At 40.5% G+C, this 14,911-nt stretch overlaps 1 pseudogene; it reads right to left on the minus strand.

Moving 5' to 3' along the window:
* Positions 1-718: 718 nt before the first annotated feature.
* LOC112316960 (small nucleolar RNA SNORA48) lies at positions 719-864 on the minus strand (annotated as a pseudogene).
* Between the last annotated feature and the right edge of the window lie 14,047 nt (positions 865-14,911).

The following is a 14,911-nucleotide window of genomic DNA, read 5'->3' on the forward strand; positions in this document are numbered from 1 at the left end:
TCTCCCCACAGAGAGTACTGAGCTGCTCCACGCCCTGCATGTAACAGACCCTCGGTAAATGCTTCGTGAGCCAGGGTGCCTGCCATTGTTTTCGGTCTTAGTCAGTTGGTTTTCTCTTTAGAAACATTTTTGTTAGAGAACTTTGACAATGACAAATGGCATTATCAAAATAATGATGGAGACAATGTGATGGATCATGTTGTCAGACTCTGCAGTTTCCTTTATAGATGAAGTATTGACCAACTGTGTGATTGAAGGAAAAGAAAAGTATTATCCATTGAATGAGTGATTGGACTAGACAACCTTTAAGCTTTCTTCCACCTCTCACACAGTATGACAGAACTTTCAGTTGGAATTGAATAGCTGCTTAACTGCAAACCCACCCTATCCCTTCCCCACAAACAATTGTTTATTACACATACTTCAAAGGTGCATTGCGATAAATAATAATCCGAATAGTTAGCCCGCGAATAAAGGTGAGCCATGATCAAATGAATTTGATTAAAGCCAGATTCCAAATCTCCCTCTTAAAGATAACAATGAGGTCAACAGATTAAGACTCAGAAAAATGCAACAGCAAAGACTTTTTAAATGTTTTAACATTTCTCCCATGTATCCAATACATGGAAGAAAAATATATTATATATATATATATAAAATGCATAAATTTATAAAATATTTACTTGCATGCACATGCATATATTTACATATATCATTTTTATGTGCCCCAGGGATGAAACAGCTCTGGCCAGCAGCACAGGCATCAAGCTAGCATGAACTAAGGACTCTACATCTGCTTTGCCCCTGACTGATACAAGAGCAAACACCATCAATCAGGTGTCTTCTTGTCCATTGCCAGGGGGTGTTTACATACATTATAAAATTCATGTTTTGTATATAAATGCAAATAGATATATAGATAATAATATTTTGAGCAGGCTTTTCATCTCAAGAAGTTAGTGTTTTGTGGAACCTACTTTAAAGTTTCATTCAGTGAATTTTTAACAAAGGGGTACGCTTATTAGAAGTGACCATTTATATTTCTTTTATAATACTCTATACTTGTATTTTTCTCCCACACTACACACACATGGATTAGAGGGAGTAATATAGAAATCATGTCTCCATCTAATTCCTCCCTAAACGCATTACAGCATCAAGAGTCCAGAACCTCTGGAGTCACAGTAAAACTCTTGATTATAAGTTTGAGGTAAATTGATAGCACTTTAGGAAACAGATTCTTGCAATATTTGCTCAGCAGACATTGTCTGCAATTTGGGAAGAGTGCTACATCCGATCTACATTAGACTCATGAGGATTTTGCAAATGATGATTGTGATGATCAGTTTTATGCGCCAATTTGTCTGGCTCTGGCCGGAGGTTACTGAATCAAATACTCATCTAGGTGTTGCTCTGAAAGTATCTGATAGGAGCTGGGATTAAAGTCCATAACCAGTTGACTTTAAATAATAGACTTTGTTTTAGATAATCTGGGTGGACCTGATTTCAGTCCTGGAAAGATCTTAACTGCAGCTGGGGTTTTCCTGATCAACCAGAAGTTCAGCCTGTGGGCAGCAGCTTCTATGGAGTCCATGCCTTCCAGCTGGCCCTTGCTGATGACTGGCCCTGTGGATTTCGGACTTGCCTAGACAGTTCCCACAATTGCAAAGTCAATTGATTGCAGTAAATCTTTTAATATTGTGAACATAAGGAACACCCCAACCTGTAGAGAATTTTTAGAAGAGTTTATTTAAGTCAAACCGAGGACAATCGCCAGGAAGCAAGATCCCAAATATTCCCTTAAGGGCGGTTACGCCCCTGAGGGGTCTGGAAAAGAGAATCACTCTGGCAATTGAAAGGTGTGTTAACCCAGGTGAACAAGGACAATGGGCAGGACTTGCTTAAATCTTTTACTAAAGAAGTTATAGACCTGAGGCATCACTACCCACCATGACCTGCCTAGTTAGGAATTTATGATCAAATCATCCTGTGAAGTTACTTTTGGTTAGAATTATTAAAGGTCTTATTAGACTTTTTCATCTACGGTGTGTATCTATCTCCTACTGATTCTGATTCTCTAAGTAAGCAATGATTGTCACCAATGTGATATGTTTCCTCAGGCCACCACCCTACACTTTCTTTTGCCTTTTTTGATCAGGAGCCTCTTAAGGGCAGGAAGCAAATCTTGTTTATCTCCTTGGGCCCAGGACCTATTGGACATGGCAAAGTTGAGCTCAGCAAATGGGCACTAAATGAAACAATTAATAAATACAGTCTGAATACATTGTAATGGCACATTTATTTAAATGGGCTTTTTTGTGTGTGTGCTTCTGTGTGGTTTTTGTAATAATAACCTATTGAGGTCATGTTTTTTGTGGTTTTGCTGATAAAGAAAAATAATTCTATTTTTCTCCATCTTTCTATGGAATAAAAGTGAAGTGTAAAAGTGCTATAAACGCAAGCCTTGGCTAATTATTAGGGAAATCACATGGAACCAGCACAACAAACAAAATAGTGTCAAGGATTAATAACACTGTGGCATTTTACATAACTACAGAATTCATAACACAAAGGTTCTTTACCGGTCTTATGATAAAATCCCATAATTTTGCAAATAAGGAGACTGATTTTTAAAGCATTTTATCACATTATAAAGTGCAGGTACACCATAAAGAAAAATGCAGAGTTTCAATAGGGCTGTGCTGGTAAGGAAAAGAAAAACGATATAATTTTCATTGAGTGTATGTATGATAGATGTTACACTGGATTGTCTGCATTCCCAACAAATATGTTCCTCCCTCAAGAGTAGGTCAAGTGATTATGATAAAGTGAAAGAGGGTTATTAATGTACAGAGGATGCGTATGTATGGGGGTGGAGAAGGGGGAAGATAAATAAATGTTATTTGTTCAACAGAAGAGAAATGAGGAAAATAACTCACAGTAGAGTTCTACTACATGCCAGCCTTGGTGATATAGAGAGATAATGAAGTAAGTTATACATCCTACATCATTTAATCTTTGCAATCCTGGGAGATAGGTTTTGTTATCAATATTTTACAGAGGAGGCTTGCAGAGGTTGAGTAATTGGGTCAATAACTGGTTAGTCAAAGAGGAGGATTTGAATTCAGGGCTGACTCCAAGGTTGGTGTTGTTTTTCACTACATAAATGCTTCCCTTCCATTTTTATCACAATTTATACTGGATAAACTCTTTAATATATGTTTGGGCTTGGGATCATAAATAATCACCCCAATTTCTCACATCCATCTCTTCAGAAAGGAGCAGTAAAGTTAGATAGATGGAGGACAAATATGCCTTTTACTGTAGGTAAAAGTGGAAGGGAGAAGCCAGCTTCAATGTGCAGCCACAAGAGGGCTTCCTAATAAACTGACCCTCCTCCCCCAAATCTAGACCTTGGGAAGAACCACCTGAGGGATAATGTAGACATGCAGGTTACACACTGTCCTCAGAACATTTTTGAGCCACATGGCTTTTTCGTTATTAGTGGGAAAAGTTACAACCCAGCCCATCTTTTAGGAATAGGCTTAGGCCTAGAGCCTCAGGTGCTCACCATATGGAAGACAAAAGCAGAAAACACCTGTGCTGTGTGCTGTGGCTGGCAGAGCCCAAGGGAGGAAGCGGAAGTGGAGTCAGACACACACATTCAGCACCCCCTTCACAGTCTCACCCATCAGAGAAGTCACACTTCTCCAAAGACAAAGAGTGAGTGCGTGATAGAGAAAGATCAGAGGCACATCTTCTAAAACCTTCTCTCAGGAAAGTGTGGTGGAACCCTACTCCACCAGCCTTCTTCCCAGAAATTTAAGGAATGAGAATAGGGGCCCTTGCTAATATCTTTCAACTACATAAGTCAGAATGTGGCTACCTCTGTGGATGGCGCTAGTGAAGGAGTGAAGATTAGCATTTTATTTAGCACAATCTTCCTCCCACTATCACGAGGTGGTTCTCCCAGGTTGCAGCTTATTTGAAAGACTGGGAGAGCTTTTCCTTAGAGAAGGCTCCAAAATTATGAAAATAATGGATTGGTTCAACACCAAGGCTAAGGTATACCCTCGAATGCAAATTCATTTTCTGGTCTATTTATCACCTAACATATTGACCAATAAATTTCCTACATGGTTTATACCATGCTATTGCCAGAAGGAACAATGGTCACATCCATTTTGCCCCTCAGGTCTCATTGGCCTTCACTGCGAGCTAACTGGTCCACCAGGTCACCAGGATGTCCTGCACTGAATCCACTACCATGTGGCTGAATACACCTGAGCCCTTTGGACATGGCATCACTGTGGTCTGGGGTACCTTTCGTGGCCTGCACTCAGACTGCCCATCCTCACCCCACCCCAACCTGCCCGCGTGGCCAGTTTTCTCAGCATGTCCCTGGAAGCAGATGGGGCCTGGGAATTCTGAACGGCTGTCTCCAGCGCTCATGGAAGTTTGGAGCACTCCGTGAGACCACCCTGACTTCTCTGCTCCTTAAGCATTTTCATCAGTCACAACTGAAGCTGCCCTCAAGAGGAAAGCCAACAAACACATTCAGAACTCCTCGGCAGCTATCTCTCTGTCTCCCCACCTCTTTCCTCCCTTCCCCTCCCCTCCCCATCTGTCCTCTTCCTCCTCCTCCTCCTTTTCCTCCTTCCTTCCTCCTTCCTCCCTCTTTCTTCTTCCCTCCAGCCTTCTCTCCACTTATATCTTTTCTCTGTGGTTCAAATACTCCTAGAGGCCAGTCTTCTTTTTTTTTCCTTCCTGGGTGACACACCCTTTCCTTGGGCTTTATGTTATCATCTGCCCTGGCTACAAACTACAGTTCTGCTGACCTCTGACAGACAGGCTTGCCTCTTCATATGCAAAGTTCACCTTTGGAAATAAAGGTGGGGAGGGGGTGGAGTAGGGGGAGGGGAATGTCCTCTCTCAGTATATCCAAGGAGGCATTGACCCACATTGGTGGCAGGAAGGACCTGGAATAAAAATAAAGCTATTTTTATAGTTATGTGTTTTTGAGAGTTTTGCAGGGGTTAGGAAACTTGGAATTGTGTGGACTTCTGCAGATGGCTGGCCTAACAGACTCAGCTGTGACAAGGACTAGTTATAACAGAATTTTTCATCTCAGTTAAGGCTCACCTTAAAGTGGGCAGAGTGGCAGTATGTTGACTTTTTGAACCCTGGTTACTTTGAAAATAAAATGTAATGTTTATTACGCTTCTTAAATGTTACTTGAGGCCAGCACTTTAAAATGCAAAGGGTGAAAATTTCCACTGAACTACAGGCCACTGGCATTTGTGGTTTGATCCTTTAATCATTATTTTTAGGAATAAAGGAGGGGTGTTCGATTGGCTGTTCAGAATTTGGGGACTTTCCATCCTTTTGAACTACCTGTGTACAGGCTCAATGAGAGGACTGTGCAGGGGCTCCCTGCTCTTCCATGTCACCAATCCACTCCCCTCCTTGTCTGTTGTCACCACATGGCTTCAGGTCGACTCTGGACTGTTCTTCCTAAATGTTTTCAAACCCCACTATCAAAGGGCTCATTCTAGGCAGACAGAAGAAGAGCAATACCAATAGTGTAGAGTAGTGTTGTGAGGGGCAGAGGGAGTGAGTACGAGAGTTTGACTTAAGTTTGGATTTTGACTCTACAGTGTACTGTGAAGAGCCGTGATTGTAAAGTTTATTCAATAGACAAGGAAAAACCATTAAAATGTTTAGGTTTGTGCATAATGTAACTGGACCGAGTCTAGGGGGAAAAATTAATGATCTGAAACAGTCCTCTCTAGGAGCTCAAATAGATGTGACTTTGCAGGAAAAAAAAAACATAATTTGCAGGCACAATATATGGACAAAGGGGAACTGTGTCCCAGAAAAATGTCTCTTTCTCAAAAACAGAACCAATAATTTTACCCAAAAGACCATAAAACTTTCTCTAGTAAAAATGGTTATTTATATCATTAGGGCATTGACACAGTCTTGAGAGGTACAAAGCACTACAAAATAATTTTTGAAAACATTAAATATAGGTCACTCACCAATCCCCCTATCTGCTTATACTTAGTGCATTCAAAGTATCCTCTGATGACTTATACTGTGTCAGCTGGTTTGACTTCCAAGTCACAGCAACTGAGATGTCCTTTAAAACTAGGTTTCCGTTAATTGGATTCAAAATCAATTACATTCTATTTGAAACATAATTATAGGGAGACAAATCATAAAATGGTATCTTTTAAAATAAACTAAAAAATGGGGGAGCTTGCATAATTAATGCTGTGTGCCTCAGAGACCACATCATACTTTTCTGTTACCACCTGCCCTGATGCGGGCAGATGCTGTAATTACTGAAGAAGGAACAACTGGAAGAGACTGTCCCATGCAGGTGTGGACACCAATCAACCATATAGATTCCCCCTGGCTCTCTCATGAGAGAGTCAAAAGCCCTGTAGATATGCCAATATGGCTGAGGACCTAGTCTACATCTTTTCTCTCAAGTACTCAACCACTAAGAACAGACTAAGCAACATCCCCCTCCATCTACTTCTATCCAACTCAAATGTTATTCCTTTGACCAAGCTAAGCCTGATTCCCTCAGCTGCGATTACTAACTGGCTTCTCGGAAAAAATATGACACGATTATTGGCCATTATGGCTTCAAAATTGCTTTGAATAGAGATTCCTCCCTGTTCTCAAAGTGTGGTCCTCAAACCAGCAGCATCAACATCACCAGGGAGCATGTTTGAAATGCAGGACTGCAGACCCCACCCAGACCCGCAGTGTGACAGATGCTCAGGTGGTTTATCTAGACATCGAAGCTTGAGAAGCAGTGCCTTTTTCTTGTTCTTAGGAAAGGCCTTGGAAAGAACCCACCTCAGTATATATTCTTAAATAAATGCTTCTTTTCATTTTGAGGTGTTAGCAAAGTCACATTAAAATGAGCAAATTTTCCTCTATTGGGGACCACCCACCCCTTGCTTCTGAGTGGTAAGAATTATGTGAGACAATGACACATAAAGTGCTTATGCAAGGCCATTACATTTAAAGCACTGAGAGTGGCTCCTATAGAGCTGGCCTGTTAAATGGTAGTTAATACCATCATTAGCTACATTGTTATGCCAATTGGTTCCTTCAACAATACAGCCATGCTCTCAGTGTGGGGGTCACTGTATTCCAGTGTAACTGGGTGGAATTTCATTCCCCTGTAGAACAGAGAAGTGACATACTTTTGTAGAACACTTATTTTTTTGTTTAAGTAGGAAAGGCAATGGAACATGTGAACATTTTCTCCTGTAGAAGATGAGCCTTCATGTGAAGAATACAATTATTATGATCATCCTATAGAACATTTCTTAAGTAGCCACTGGGTATCTGAGAAAATTCAGAGTCCCCAGTAAATATACATTCTATTCAGCATAGTGTCAAAGAATGACATTGGGGGGTGGGGGTGGGCATGAGGGAAACTAAAATAAATTTCAATTTTTCATCATTTTCTTATGAATTATACTTCCTAAAATTTCACTAATAGAAAATACCCACCCACCCCACCCCCCAAAAAAACACTCTGCTGAAAAAGTAGACATTTTAGTTTTGAACTGATTCTTGACCGGCCTATGAGAAAATGAAGTACATCGCTCAACTGTCCCGTTATCAGACTGGGGGGAGGGGTGCCTGATAAGATTCCCTGCAGCAGCCTATTGACTCTTTCAACCTTGCTTCTTGAAACCTATCTGAGCACAGGAGCTGATGCTGCAGGTTTTATATTTATAATGATTAATTAATTCTGCGCTAAGCAATGTTCTTGACTGCAAGAACAGAATCCACTTTAGAAAGCCTAAATGACAGCTTGCCTAAAATAATTAACACCCATACTGATAGAATTGAAATGTTCTTACTCTACACAGGCGGACTTCAGTAATTTAATTACTGGTATTTCTAATTGTTCTAGAATTATAGTAATATTAAGGAGAGTTTGATAAAGCAATGGTATAGATGAAAAAGTCAAGCAAGGGATACAAAATGAGGAAACAACATTTAGATGTGAATACGACTAAAATTAGTACATACAACCCAGGCACAAACAGGTTTTTTGGGTTTATCGAACACAAATATAAAAATGGAGCCAGTCGTGGTCCAGTCCAGGTTTGGGGAGGATGTTCTTGGAACACCATGTGACTCTCTGAAACTATTAAACACTCTAGTGGAAATTATTTTATAACTGTGGCTTCTGAGTGTCAGAGGTTTGGCATTTGCTAGAAACTCCTTGGCCCTACCTGTCAACTTTAACTATTACCTAGTTCACTGTGAAACTTAAAATCTCCAAATGTAAGAGTTCTGACAACTGGTTTGTGTGACATAAGAAAATAAAAGAAGCAGAAGCATGTGTTATTGTCTCTTGCCTTTTCCCATGAATTTCTGAGTAAAGTTCATAAAATTACCTTCCAAGTGAAACCTCTCAACCAAAACAAACTCAGTCTTGTGCTTGTCAGATTCCGTCCTGACGAAGTGACAGCTTTGCTGATGAAAGACTTGGACGGCATTCTCACAGTTCTCGGCCTCCCATCTCCCGTTTTGTATTCCCGAAATACCTGGTCATTGAGTTCTAAATATTTCCTTCTGTCCCACATAGAATACTAACTACCCTTGTAATTTTTTTCTTAAAAATTGGTAAATGCTAACCTTGTAATTTTTTTCTTAAAAATTGGTAAATGCTAACCTTGTAATTTTTTTCTTAAAAATTGGTAAATGCAAACAAGATCCTATTTTGAGTGGACAGATCATTTTTAAGGAAAAAGTAAGTTAGATTCTTCTTGGTGGATTTAGCTAGTGTAGTCCAAAATTTCATTGACAGCATTAATTGATAAAGTCTTTGATTACAGTTTTCCTTTTTTGGTACACTTGCTGTGGCTACCAATTCCAATGCCTTCTGTAGCTTGGACGATCATCCGCATTGACAGAGGAAGTGTCTACAGCTACAGTGTCCAATGTGGTAGCCTCTGGCCACATGTGCATTTCAAGCACTTGAAATGTGTCCAATCCCAATTGAGATATGCTCTAAGTATAAGATATTGTATACTGATCTCAAAGATTGAGCAAAAATGAAGAAATGTAAACTGCTTTACTAGTATTTTCATATTGGTTACACATTTAAGTAAAAATATTTTAGGTATATTTAAGTTAAAGGAAGATTCCCGTGATGCCCACCCCCACCCCCCAATGTCATTCTTTGACACTATGCTGAATAGAATGTATATTTACTGGGGACTCTGAATTTTCTCAGATACCCAGTGGCTACTTAAGAAATGTTCTATAGGATGATCATAATAATTGTATTCTTCACATGAAGGCTCATCTTCTACAGGAGAAAATGTTCACATGTTCCATTGCCTTTCCTACTTAAACAAAAATATAAGTGTTCTACAAAATTATGTCACTTCTCTGTTCTACAGGGGAAGTGAAATTCCACCCAGTTACACTGGAATACAGTGACCCCCACACTGAGAGCATGGCTGTATTGTTGAAGGAACCAATTGGCATAACAATGTAGCTAATGATGGTATTAATTACCATTTAACAGGCCAGCTCTATAAGAGCACTCTGGTAAGGAAAATGAGACACCAAGCATTATTAGCCATATTTTATAGATGTGAAAATTGAGGCTCAGAGAAGCTAAGTAACCTCCCAAAGTCAAACAATTAGTAAAGGACGGAACCGAGAGTCAAATCCATTGGTTCCTAAGCTGTTCTTTCGTCCCCAGGACACTGAGTCTGTCTGTCTGCACCTGCCTTCCCTTCATCATTTTATCTGTCCCTCTCTTCCTTTCCGGTCGGCCCTTCCTTCTTCCCGTCCTATTCTTGCTTCATTTATATCTTCTTCTCTTTTACTCTCTCTTCTCGCCAACCACCTACGAGAAGCCAACATATATATGCAAATGCAATGTCATCTCCCAGCTGTGTCTAGTCCAGTGTACTAAAGAATTGTGTTTTCAAAAAATTTTAAAGCGTCTCTAAAAATTCTCTCTGCCTGCGATGCTGTGTTTGAACTTTAATCTGTGAATGAAGGTCCTGTGTGTTTCCCTTCCTGTTACTGCTCCCCTGATATGCCCATCAGTGTTCAGTGCTGGTGCGGGGTGCTCCTTCAGAGTGCAGCTGAGGACTGTCAAATGTCTGGGCAAGACAGCGTCATCACACGTGGTTGCGAGATTCCAAAGCGAGAAGAGGATATGTGATGTCACATTACAAATCATAGAATTCAGGACCCAGCATCCCTTTGGAAGTAATCTAGCTCAATTCTGTACACTTTACAAAAAGGAGAATTTATTCCAGAGAGTCTTTGACCTGATTTTGATTTTCACACAGCTGTCTAGCCGTTAAAATCTAGATCCAATCCAGTGTTCTTTGTCCTATACAAGTCTACACTCCAAACTTTTTCATCCTTAATAAATAACTCAAATTCTAATGGTAAATTCAAAATTTTATTTGAGAAACAAAAATTCAGGGAAAGCAATATTAAAATGTTTTATAGCTGAATCCCACTATTAATTTTTTAAACTGCTTAACCTATATTTTTTATCTTGTTTTAAAATGTACCCAGGTTCCCACAGGTAAGCTTTTCTTAGCTCAAAACTTCAGTGTTTGGTTGGTGATGTTTGTTTAAATACATTTTGCCTGTGCTGTGGTATTCTAAATGACTTCTCAAATCTTTGCTAATTTAAAAAAAAAATAAGTAAAACTTCAGTGCAGAAGAAAGTGACTTGCCTTATACCCTGCACTTGACCTTTCAGCATTCAATGAAGGACTAAATGCTTAGTTTCCAGGCTGCGAATCCAGCTCACATAGTGAACAAAGATAGCAAGTTGTTGGCTGACTTCTCGGTTACACCCATCACCTTCCACAGATCGGAGCCCGTAGGACGTACTACTGTTCTACTTGAGAACTGGAACTTCACCATTTTAAAAATCACTCTGGTAAAGCCAGCAAATGAATGACACCCTCTCGGTTTTTCTGATCCTACCTTCCTAATCATTTCTCCACATAACTCTAAGAAAGCTTTTCACACTTCTGAGCACCACTTCCTGTGCATCCTTCCTCAGTAGCAGCAGGTCATTGTCCAACACCAGGGAAGCGTAATGATTTCCAAAGGCCTTCACTAGTAAAACCTTCTCCATTTGAGAGACTATTGACAAATCCTTCCTTGTGTCAGTTTTCTCCCATCACGTTTCATGGAATTTCCCCCACCTCACTATTACTTGTCACATTCCAGAATCAGTCCTTGTTGTTATATCTCCTAAAGAAGGTGGCCCAATTGATCATTTATTGTTCTACATCTTTAGCTTGCCAATGAGAAATGAACTACAAATTTATTAACCTTGAGCAACCTATAATAAATTTGATGTTTGATGTTAATTTGTAGCAACCACAGTCCATGCTGACTTCCCTCTAATCTTTGAGGCTGATTACTAGTCCTTCTGATCCATAGCTCTAGCAGGGGCATCTAAATCTTTCCCGTCTCATGGGGTCATTTGTTTTAGGTGAGGTAGATGTATTTTCCAATTGTGCTTTCTGGGGAGTGAACAGAAAGAAATCACCATCATCAGCATTTTCAAGGAGCATCAATGGAGTATTGTTTCCACCCAGCAGGACTCTGGGCATCATATAAAACGAATAGATAAACAGATGTGGTCCTGCCCAGGAGGAGCTTAACTGGCGACCCACACACTTCTCCTTCTATGTGGTGGAGGCATCACTCACTTACGTAACAAAAATACTGGGTGTTAACAACATTTATTCCTGCGGTCTCTATTTACGTAGCAAATCTTGTAGAAAGGCATTAAGCACTTTCTTAAAAGGGTATATGTTCAAAACTTGTGCTGACCACCATTTTGCTTCTCCATTGAGTCATTAATTGAACTTAAATTGTAACTTGATGTCTGTCTATGTTTCTTCCTCTGGCATCAATCAAACCATGATGCAAGGATGCAGATTTCTGACGGACCTGGGCTAGATGCCCAGGGAATAAACACTATACAATAGCCTTTCAATGACAGAGAGAGAATGGTTTAATTAAAACTGAATAGATTCCTATTTCTCCTATGAGCCCAAACCTAACAGACTGAGTTTAAGAGTGTTTCCTTTGAGAGTAACCACTCTCGGATGCCTGCTGGCCTCACCTGCACGTTAAAGGTGTTCTGATTTCCCTCCTCTAAATTCCCCCTCAGTTATTTCTAGAGATTTCCATTTGTGCCACATATCTCTATGAAGAGTTTTCTTGCTGTACTCCAACCCATGCATTGAAATCCTATTCTTCTGGAAACTTCTCCTGCTCTTGTTGCCTCCACAGTCCTCAGTGAGATCAAAGATATCCATCTGTGGGTTGGAAGCAGAAAGTCCATCTTCCCCAGATCATGAGCTGAGGGGCTGGAGTTGCCAAAACAGCACGGTGATCCTCTCAGGCCTCACGGAAGTGGAGGAGCCACACCATGTTTAACACAGAAATGAGGAGGAGCCCTATTTTCCCGGGCTGTCCACACAAACAGACTCTGAAATAGAGTTGCTTGAACGCAGGCATCCCAGAATCCTCCCACAAATCAACAAAAACTAGCCCAGGAAGCTGAACACGCCAAGCATCAGAGAGTTTCTCCCCTACCACCCTTTACCTCTCTCTACTTCCTCTCACACAAAATCAGATTGTGAAAAAATAGATGTCTGGCTCTTGAACCACCAAATAAGTGAGGCAGAGGCTTCCCAGTAAGTAGAACAATTTCTAAACCTTTTAAAGTGCCTAATTTAAGCTGGGCATTGTTCTAAGTGCATGGGGTGTTCAAATCCTGACTCTGCCACTTGCAACTATGTGACTTTAGGCAAATGTCTAAACTCCTCTTTGTCTCAGTTTCTTGAGCTTTGAAACAATGATGATGATGATGATGATGATGATGATATCTATGCCTAGGGTTGCTGCAAGAACTAAAGGACTCATACATAAAGCTCTTAGAATAATCCCGATGTAATAAGCACGATATTGCTTTTAGTTGTTAACTCTCACAATAACCCTCCTACAACTAATATTATCAATTTGTAGATAATGAAACCAAAGCACAGAGAAATAGTGTAACTTGTTCAAGGTAACCCAACCACTAGCCCAAGCTCTTAACATCCTCCCTCTCAACTTGTCCCAGGTGTGCAAAAAAAAAAAAAAAAATCAAGTCAGCAGATTACAGATCAAGAGCGTGGTAAAATCCTCACCTGAGCCTTCTATCCTATTATCTCTAGTTTTCTCAGAATGGAGGCAACAAGGAATAGCAAGCAAAGAAGCCTCTACCAGGACCCTCTGCAAAGATGTCAACCCCTGTAATCACCAACGGCCATTCCTCTCTGATTTTGTCTCATGTTGCTCTGTTTTGTTACCCTCCAGCACTAATACTGCCTGTATTTCCTACTTCTCCACTGCAGCTGGATGCCTGCCCTTAATTTCCTCTTTTACACTTTATTCCATCAAATAACCTGTAATCAAAGCTCCCAAGAAGAAAACTTGGGCAGTGCAGCCCTCCCCCTAGTGGTGACGCAGGAAATATCCTAGAACTGCCTGGGTTATATACGCATCCCTTTTTGTTAAAGCCTACTGACTTTTTTAAAGTTATTACAAATAGAAGAAGCAGACAAGTGTTGAATGTCAAATGATGAGGATGAAGTATGTTTCTTATGCCCCCCTAAAAACATAGGCACTTCAATCATCATGAGGATGAGTGGAACTAATCAAAAGGAGAGAAGGACAAGAAAACCCAATTTTGCAAGGGAGGTCCTGGCGGTGCATTCTAAGTCCCTGAAGCAAAGAGAGCAAGTTGCATTGGGAGTGGGGATAGGAAACCCAGAAAGGCCAGTGAGGCTAGGCTGCAGAGGAAGAAAGAGAATCAGCAGCACCAGCACAGGTTAGTTCTTCTAGGCAACGTTTAAGGTTGGGATTTTTGTCTAAAAGCAACAGAAGCAATTAAAGATCTCCACTCAAGGGAGTGACGTGATCAGACTAAAATTTTGAGCAGATGCCTCAAGTCATACTTAGTCATGCCGTGTCAGAGGTAGGAGTCATTCCCAGTTCAGTGGTTTGGTTTTCTCCAGTCCCCTCATTGCATATTCCTGGACATGGATGAGACTAAACCACTGCAGTGAAGACAAGAGACAGGAAGAGAGATGCTTTTCCTGGGAAGCAAGGATTATTCCTAACTCAGCATTCCCTACTGGGTGGACATCAGCTCCATTTGGAAATGGCTAAAGTGACTTATCAGAATAGCATGCTTAATCATTCCTTGGCTCAATTTTCCCTCTGTGAAGGGAAAAACAATAAATGTTTCTTTGTAGTTATATCTACTTATCCATTTACTTATCCAAATGGTGTGGGAATCCCAGAGAGCCTGGAAGTTAATGTTGCCAAAACTCTGCCCATGCCTGAGGCCCTCCTCCACGAAGTACTCCTGCCGGTAATCTGCCTCTTCTTTGCTCTCCTGTCGTTATCGACATCACTCCTTGGATCTAATAGTCAGACTTTATTTAACATAGTCAATACAGAAACTGTGGGTTCCTTTCCTGCTTCCCAGCCTTCTCACTCCATGCAGAGATAAATGCAGAGATGCAGGTGATACATCTACAAGTCAAGGGATGCCAAGGACTGTCAGCTAGGTGAGAGATTCTCCTTCACAGCTCTCTGGAAAAACTGTCCCTACAAACACCTGATCTTGGACTTCTACTCCAATAAATTTCTGCTGTTTAAACTACTCGGTTTATAGTACTTTGTTAAGGCAGCCCTAGGAAGCTAATATAGCTTTCTGTTTTAATCTTCTAAATCTGAGGAAGTATCACCACACTTTCCCCCTAAAAAACAAGGTTAGAAAGTTAAGAGTCATCCGTGACTTGTAAATTTT

The sequence above is a fragment of the Desmodus rotundus genome, chromosome 4 (assembly GCF_022682495.2).
Source record: "Desmodus rotundus isolate HL8 chromosome 4, HLdesRot8A.1, whole genome shotgun sequence".
In the NCBI taxonomy this organism is placed as follows: domain Eukaryota; kingdom Metazoa; phylum Chordata; class Mammalia; order Chiroptera; family Phyllostomidae; genus Desmodus; species Desmodus rotundus.